This window comes from Sinocyclocheilus rhinocerous, unplaced genomic scaffold (assembly GCF_001515625.1).
Source record: "Sinocyclocheilus rhinocerous isolate Xijiao unplaced genomic scaffold, SAMN03320098_v1.1 scaffold409, whole genome shotgun sequence".
Taxonomy (NCBI): domain Eukaryota; kingdom Metazoa; phylum Chordata; class Actinopteri; order Cypriniformes; family Cyprinidae; genus Sinocyclocheilus; species Sinocyclocheilus rhinocerous.
Genome location: NW_015635191.1, coordinates 333427 through 342945, shown reverse-complemented (window position 1 = coordinate 342945; position 9519 = coordinate 333427). Strand labels below are relative to the sequence as shown.

Sequence of the window (9519 nt, the reverse complement as noted above, 5' to 3'; positions counted from 1 at the left end):
AGAGAGAGAGAGACAGACAGAGAGAGAGAGAGAGAGAGAGAGGGGCATGATTTGTGTGCTGATCAGAGCCAATAGAAAGCTCTCAGTGTGATAAGATCCACATGCGAGTGACGGAGACGAGCCAGAAAGCGCGCACACACACACACACACACACACACAGACTGAGAGAGATTGATAGAGTCTCCTCCAGAAAGCAGCATCAGTCTGAGAGGATCCGTCACAAACAGCAGCAGAGGCTCTCGTCTTGAGCGGCGCCGGCGTCCCTGGACTCTGGATCTGCTCCGTCTCTGACCGCACACTCGTCCAGGTGAGGCTCTGCTTGGGTTGTGATGAGGTCTGTGCTGGAGTGTTTGATCCGATTACAGCTGGTTCTGCGGGTCGGTGAGCGCTCGAGCCGGCACTGAGCGAAAGAGGATTTATTAGGCTTTCATTCACACACTCCTTTCATCGCTAATATACTCTGCTATGATTTTATAATCATAACCACACTCACAACTAGCCATATATTGATTAATCGGCTGATGTTTGACCATTTTGAGGCCATTAACATCAGTAATAGCCAGCTTGACTAACTGACTAGCTTTTTTTTTGTGTGTAAATCAAGTTATAACTTTTTAAATGTTGAAAATAATTATTTTTGATAAGATGATAATCTCAAAGACATTATTTATGCATCATTCATGGAACATTTTATTTCTGTTTTAGGTGGACATTTAATTTTTTTTATATTTAAACATTAACAAATTTAGCAAAATTATAAAATAATGTGTGACCCTGGAGCACAAAACCAGTCATAAGGGTCAATTTCTCGAAATTGAGATTTATACATCATCTGAAAGCTGAATAAATAAGCTTTCCATTGATGTATGGTTTGTTAGGATAGGACAATATTTGGCTGAGATACAACTATTTGAAAATCTGGAATCTGAGGGTGCAAAAAAATCTAAATATTGAGAAAATCATCTTTAAAGTTGTTCAAATGAAGTTCTTAGCAATGCATATTACTAATCAAAAATTAAGTTTTGATCTATTTGCGGTAGGAGATTTACAAAATATCTTCATGGAACATGATCTTTACTTAATATCCTAATGATTTTTGGCATAAAAGAAAAATCTATAATTTTGACCCATACAATGTATTGTTGGCTATTGCTACAAATATACCCCAGCGACTTAACACTGCTTTTGTGCTGCAGGGACACAGATGTTTCTTTAATGTTTGTATAAATCAAGAGAACAATGTTTATAAAACATTAAGTGTTTAAAATAATTATTTAACTATTTGTTTCAGAACATTCAATAGTAACATTTCCATAAGGTTTACAAAATGATCAAATGGAATATTAATGTTTGTACAACTAAGAAAAAACGTTTTGAAAAATGTAAAAGTGCTTAATGTTTAAAAGAATTGTTTTTAATTATAAGTTCAATTTCCACACCATTAAAGTCTTTAATAAATGTTCTCAAACTGTTAGCACGAAGACATTTATTTATACATCGTTCAAAGACAGTTTCAGTCGGACGTACATGTAACAGTATTTAAATGTTACTATTGTTTCAGAATGTTCAGAAAACATTCAAAAGTAACGTTGCCAAAACGTTTGCAAAATGATCAAATGGAATGTTTTCTTAACATTTTTATGAAAAACAAACATTTTTAAAACATTCTTAAGTGTTTAATGTTTTAAATTATTATTTTTAATACATGTCATCTCTACAGTCCAGTGCATCTCATTTTCTCTCACTGAAGTGAATGTGGAAAAGCTCTAGAATACTTCAAGTGGATTCTAAACTGAATTGGCGGAGCACTGCAGAGAGACAGATGGACACGAGGATCATACGTAGAGCAGGTCTGACAGAGTCAGAAGCAGCAGATCAGAAAGCTTTGAAATCATGTCTGAAGCTCAAAATTAGACTGATATTCTGAAATCAGAAGCTGTGAATTCAGATTTCTGTGCGTCTGCCCCGCGTCTCGCTGTCAAACACAGAGACATCAGCAGGAGACACTGATGCAGGACCAGCTAAAAACCCCTCAGACTGCACGATACCAGCAGATCTAATCAATCAAGACAATCAATTACAACTCGCTTTAGAACTCAGTTACAACTAGACGAGACACACACACACACACACACACACACACACAGTCTGGTCAGCTATCCTTGTGGGGACTCTCCATAGGCGTAACAATTTAGGTCCCCACCGTGACACGAGTCCTCATGAGTCTGTGTGTAGTCAGGTTTAAGTCCCCACCAGGATATATAAACCAGTACACACACACACACTCTTACACTCTCACTCACACACTCACACACACACTCTCACACTCTCACTCTCACACTCTCTCACACACACTCACACACATACACACACACTCTCACTCACTCACACACACACACACACACACTCTCACACTCACTCTCACACGGTCACTCGCTCGCTCACTCGCTCGCTCACTCGCTCGCTCACTCGCTCGCTCACTCGCTCGCTCACTCGCTCGCTCACTCGCTCGCTCACTCGCTCGCTCACTCGCTCGCTCACTCGCTCGCTCACTCGCTCGCTCACTCGCTCGCTCACTCGCTCGCTCACTCGCTCGCTCACTCGCTCGCTCACTCGCTCGCTCACTCGCTCGCTCACTCGCTCGCTCACTCGCTCGCTCACTCGCTCGCTCACTCGCTCGCTCACTCGCTCGCTCACTCGCTCGCTCACTCGCTCGCTCACTCGCTCGCTCACTCGCTCGCTCACTCGCTCGCTCACTCGCTCGCTCACTCGCTCGCTCACTCGCTCGCTCACTCGCTCGCTCACTCGCTCGCTCACTCGCTCGCTCACTCGCTCGCTCACTCGCTCGCTCACTCGCTCGCTCACTCGCTCGCTCACTCGCTCGCTCACTCGCTCGCTCACTCGCTCGCTCACTCGCTCGCTCACTCGCTCGCTCACTCGCTCGCTCACTCGCTCGCTCACTCGCTCGCTCACTCGCTCGCTCACTCGCTCGCTCACTCGCTCGCTCACTCGCTCGCTCACTCGCTCGCTCACTCGCTCGCTCACTCGCTCGCTCACTCGCTCGCTCACTCGCTCGCTCACTCGCTCGCTCACTCGCTCGCTCACTCGCTCGCTCACTCGCTCGCTCACTCGCTCGCTCACTCGCTCGCTCACTCGCTCGCTCACTCGCTCGCTCACTCGCTCGCTCACTCGCTCGCTCACTCGCTCGCTCACTCGCTCGCTCACTCGCTCGCTCACTCGCTCGCTCACTCGCTCGCTCACTCGCTCGCTCACTCGCTCGCTCACTCGCTCGCTCACTCGCTCGCTCACTCGCTCGCTCACTCGCTCGCTCACTCGCTCGCTCACTCGCTCGCTCACTCGCTCGCTCACTCGCTCGCTCACTCGCTCGCTCACTCGCTCGCTCACTCGCTCGCTCACTCGCTCGCTCACTCGCTCGCTCACTCGCTCGCTCACTCGCTCGCTCACTCGCTCGCTCACTCGCTCGCTCACTCGCTCGCTCACTCGCTCGCTCACTCGCTCGCTCACTCGCTCGCTCACTCGCTCGCTCACTCGCTCGCTCACTCGCTCGCTCACTCGCTCGCTCACTCGCTCGCTCACTCGCTCGCTCACTCGCTCGCTCACTCGCTCGCTCACTCGCTCGCTCACTCGCTCGCTCACTCGCTCGCTCACTCGCTCGCTCACTCGCTCGCTCACTCACACGCTCACTCGCTCACTCACTCGCTCTCTCACACGCTCACTCACACGCTCACTCACTCGCTCACTCACTCTCACACGCTCTCTCACACGCTCACTCACACGCTCACTCACTCGCGCACTCCGCTCACACCCTCGCTCTCTCACTCGCTCTCTCACTCACTCTCACACGCTCACTCACACGCTCACTCACTCGCTCACTCACTCGCTCACACACTCACACTCTCACACTCACACTCACACTCACTCTCTCTCTCACTCTCTCTCTCACTCACTCTCACGCTCACTCTCACGCTCACTCACACGCTCACTCGCTCACACACTCGCACACACACTCACACTCACACACTCACACACACACACCTTTAACCCATCAGTTTGAGCTCTGTAACGGTGTGAAATCTGAACGCTCATGTGCTTTCTGGTGGATCTGCACATACATTAGAATAGTTACTCTAACAGAAACAAAGCTCTCCAGCTGCTGGCAATTACGTGTGATTCCTGTGAGTCTGTCAGACTGACGACCGGCTTTCAGAAGCGTGGTTTATTACGTTTTCATTGCTTATTGCTTTTACAAAAAAGCAGCAGCATTCAAAAGTATTAAAAATGTTAATTGGAATAACACATTATTCTTCCATGTAGTTAAATTAGACTAATTATAGACTCATTAGTGACCAAATGGTGCATTTTTACCTTTCGTGTGTTTTTCAGCATTTTCAATTTTTAATGTGACTCATCTGATCAGAATCAGTCAGAATGTCTTATATATATATATATACACACACACACACTTTATTTTACATCATAATAATATTTCACAACATTAAATGTTTTCCTGTATTTTTGATCAAATAAATGCAGCCTTGATGAGCAGAAGAAACTCCTGTAAAAAACATTAAACATTGTTCTGATCCCAAACTTTTGACCGGTAGTATATATATATATTTATGACGGCAGGCTATCTTCACTCTTGGAAGAAAAGGTCTTGTACAGAGCCCCAGTGAACCGTTTTTCTAAGCGTGTGATTGGCTGGTTTTTGTGTCACTTCCTGTGACCCCTCCCATCTTCCTCGACCCTAAACGGAGGTCACGACCTTTCCTTTCCCCTCAAACGGTTTTTAGTAAGGGAACGAAACTTGTTTGTTTTAACTTTGAACTTTGTTTTAAGAGAGATAACCATTTCGGCTATGTGTGGAGTCCCATTAGGAGTCAAATACACTTTCTGTAAAGCTTTCTATGAAGTTATATTAGTGTCAAAAAAACTTAACTAAGTTTAGTAAAAACATGTTGCCTTGTCTCCATATTTAAACATTTTGGGACGGAATTTTGCTGATGAACATAATATATCCATCTGTTGATGAACCACTGCAACGTGAAAAATTGATAATAAAGAAAAAATTTTCAGAGTAATATTTAAGTTGTTTTTCATAAATTTGAACTGTTTTTGAGCAATCATGAGTTATAAATTCAAAGGATTTTAACTAAATTCCACTCACTTCAATGGGTTTAATACTGATAATTCTCAGATTATATGCTCTTATAAATTTCATACAATGATATATTAAAATAAGGTTTATCATCTATATATATATATATATATATAAAATGTGAATTATACTTATTTTTGGTGTGGTTCATGTGTAATTTCAATATATTTTAAAATTTTGTAATTAATATAAAAGAGATAAATGCACCATTTTTAATTTTATCTTTGTTATTAAAAATAAGAACAGATGCAAAAAAAACAACAACAATTAAACAAATATAAGAAACAAATAGTGCATTACTTTTGGTGTGGTTCATGTGTAATTTCAATATATTTTAAAATTTTGTAATTAATATAAAAGAGATAAATGCACCATTTTTAATTTTATCTTTGTTATTAAAAATAAGAACAGATGCAAAAAAAACAACAACAATTAAACAAATATAAGAAACAAATAGTGCATTACTTTTTTCATTTTACATCTAAACAAAAGCATTCAAGTAAGAAAAACAAACAATAAAATGTAAAAATCCCTTCAGTGTGTTCATTACACATAAACTGATTATTAAACCTACAAAAGCTGTTCAATCAAGAGCAGCGATCTTTTCTTTTATAGTAAGTCGTGCTGTACTGCACGGATCTAATATAATGTTACACATCAGAAGTTTCCCCCAAACGTTCAGAACAGATTATGTTTTAGTGAAGAGTCTACTTAAATACTGTAATTCTGTGCATACAGTATGTGTATGAATCGGGATCGAGTGAGAAGCAAGCAGAGAAAAAGACACTCCTCTCAGAAAACATACAAGTAAAGATTCATTTAGATGTTTAATTACTATTTGGAGCCGAGGGCTTAATGAACACATTTTTGTGAGAACCTCAAATTCATCATTTTTCACTTTTTGTCTGTAGACAAGTCAGTGCCGCTGTAGACGGAGTGAGTTTGGGGTCGTGAGGGTTACGAGGCGTCTGCGCCGAGGTCGCGATATCAAACTCTGAATCACGAACACTACAGCAGCGACTCTCGCTCATCATCTTCACGCAAACCCGAGTTCAACAGCCATGAGACTCCCAGAGCTGCCAGAAAACAAACACCCGTCGTTCCTGGAGGTTTCTAATCAAGAACAGGATTCAACCTTGACGCTCTCTGGAATGAAAGCGAGGAGCTTTGATTCACGACAAAGAGCCGCTTTGTAAATATTTCTGGTATGGGAATGAATCACTCAGATTTGTTTTTCCTTCCGGCGATGGCACATCTGTGCTAAAGATGTCCGGCGTGATTGACGGATCGCTCGCTCTCGTTCCACAGCCGTAACAAAGTGACAAATTAAAGTTAATCTGTCACTTCCTGTCTTCACAGGAAACAAAGTGAAAGCTCGGGCGAAACACTTGGAGCTCAGAGAGAACATGAGGAGAGATTCAGTCAGACTGAGCCATCAGAACCATATGTTCATAAAACACAAAGTAACATGTTTTGAACCATTAGACGACACATTAGGCCTGAAACACTCGATCACGAAATGTGTCAGAACACAACTTCTAATGCTATAATAACTCATAACTCATGTTAGCAGCACAAGAACAACAGGACAGTTTAGTTTTAACGCCTCGACCCATTATTCATATCTGCCCTTTTCTAATTAAAATTAAAGACTGTTTCTGAAGTGCACCTGTGTCTATCTACACAGAAATACAAATAGAACGAAAGATAGAACAATAGACGGACAGACAGATGATGTTTGTCTCTCGTGGTTTTTCACAGAGAGATTGATATTTAACGCGCAGGAACGAGAGAAATCCATTTCTTGTGGTTTTAGTTAAGAAAACAAGTGTGTGTGAATGTGAGAGTGTGGAGCTGGAGACCAACGTATCCCACAAACACTACACAAAACTCAGCAAATCAGTACAAGACTGAGAGTGTGTGTGTGTGTGAGTGTGTGTGTGTGTGTCAGAGTGAGTGTGTGTGTCTGTGTGTGTGTATATTAATGACTGAGTGAGAGAGTGTGTGTGAGTGTGAGTGTGTGTGAGTGTATGTGTGTGTGTGAGTGAGTGTGTGTGTCTGTGTGTGTGTATATTAATGACTGAGTGAGAGAGTGTGTGTGAGTGTGAGTGTGTGTGAGTGTATGTGTGTGTGTGAGTGAGTGTGTGTGTCTGTGTGTGTGTATATTAATGACTGAGTGAGAGAGAGTGTGTGTGTGAGAGAGAGTGAGTGTGTGTGTCTGTGTGTGTGTATATTAATGACTGAGTGAGAGAGAGTGTGTGTGTGAGAGAGAGTGAGTGTGTGTGTCTGTGTGTGTGTATATTAATGACTGAGTGAGAGAGAGTGTGTGTGTGAGAGAGAGTGAGTGTGTGTGTCTGTGTGTGTGTATATTAATGACTGAGTGAGAGAGAGTGTGTGTGTGAGAGAGAGTGAGTGTGTGTGTCTGTGTGTGTGTATATTAATGACTGAGTGAGAGAGAGTGTGTGTGAGTGTATGTGTGTGTGTGTGTGTGTGTGAGAGAGAGAGAGAGAGAGTGAGTATGTGCGAGAGTGTGTGTGTTTGGAGCTCAACTAGTGAAATAAACAGACTTTCAGCAGAAAAGCACTTAATATTCAGTCTTTCCTATATTAAGCAACAAAAGAGAGCAAACGTATTGCTGATGGGAGATCTTGTACTCACAGGTGTGTGTAATGATTCTGTCAGACACGATCAACAAAAACAAAACAAAGTAAACAAAACATTAAATATATTAACACAACTCTGACTTACTTACCAATTTATTTTAATTCCTTCACACTCACCCAAATGTTTCATTTTTCAACAGATGTCTATAAAATAATCAGTGCACATATTAGCGCATTTTAATTACTTAATGCTAATAACAGTACTTAATTTGACTAATCAAATATGAATATTTGATTAGTGAAATGTAAATCATATGGGCGTGGTTACCACTCAAATACTGGAAGGTCTGAGAAAGTACATGTTAAGTGCCCGCACATAGTTTAAGTCTATAAAAATGGTTAAGGTTTAAATTCTAATATAAACAGTATTTCAACAGACAATATAAATGTTTATTACATGTGTTCATTCAATTTCATGCAAAGTTGTGGAAGTTTCTTTGTTCTATTTTTTTTTTTAAATCAAGTTTTGTTACTGTCCCAATTTACCTGAACATGTTAGATAAATTGGGACAGTAGCATTCAGCTAAAGTGGGACATCCTATAAATTAAAAGATAATACATTGCTTAATGTTTTATTTTGCCAAAAAATGTCACAAACTGTAGGCAGAAGACAGGAAATGAAAAAAATAAGAATAGAGATGTGTGAATATTTAGTTTTTGTGCGTAAAAAGTGCCTGTAAACAAACACATGCCTGCACTCACCCATACTTACACACATACTATCCACTAATATGTCTATGTTTTATGAAGTTATTCTTTTAAATTCTGAAGATTTTCTATTGCAAAAGATTATTTGTATTATTTTGTAAGCAGACTAGATAAAAATGTGTGTCCCAATTTACCTGAAAAAACCCAAAGAAAAAAATGGGTTCTTAACATTTTTGAATTTCTGTATGTTTAAAACTACAACCAATATTGTTTCAACATACTGGGAGATATACAAGAGACTTTGAGAATTTGTTCAAAGCATAAATAGTGTTGCTAGAATAGATTTATTTGTATTTAATACACGGCTTACCAAAAAGTGCCCCAATTTTGCTGACTTCACCCTAACATTTCTCCGTTTGCTTCTCGCACTGATTGACATCTGAAACGTGTGCATAAAGACAACACCGACGGTGCCTGATCCCGATAAATATACACATATACACAGAATTACAGTCTTTCAGTGTTCACGCAAGCGTAATCTGTTCTGTCTGAAGTGAACGCTTGGGGAAAAACATCTGATGTGTAACATTATATTAGATCTGTGCAGTACAGTAAGTCTTAATATACACAGACCGTCTGTCCCATTAATGTTAATCTAACAATAAAAGATAAGAGGGAATCACTCGCTGCTCTTGATTGAACTGCTTTTGTAGTTTTAATAATTAATTTATGTGTAATGAACACACTAAAGGGATTTTCACATTTGATTTGTTTTTCTTACTTGAATGCTTTTGTTTAGATGTAAAATGAAGAAAGTAATACACTACACTGGTTTCTTATGTTTGTTCTTTTTTGCATCTGGTCTTATTATAACAACAAAGATAAAAAAAACTATATTGTGATTATTAATATAGTAATGATCAGTGTTGGGGGTAATGCATTACAAGAAACAACGTTGCTGTGATCAGATTACTTTTTTCAAGTAACTAGTAAAGTAACATTACTTTTTAATTTACAAGAAAATATCTG

General features: G+C 40.7%; 1 protein-coding gene across 1 annotated transcript in view; it reads left to right on the top strand.

Annotated features, from left to right (window-relative positions):
- Positions 1-151: 151 nt before the first annotated feature.
- LOC107746751 (gremlin-2-like) overlaps positions 152-9519 on the top strand; it is a 15027-nt gene continuing 5659 nt past the window's right edge. The window contains exon 1 of the mRNA XM_016561044.1: positions 152-307. The gene's annotated coding sequence lies outside the window, so the exon portion shown is untranslated. The remainder of the gene's footprint in view (positions 308-9519) is intronic.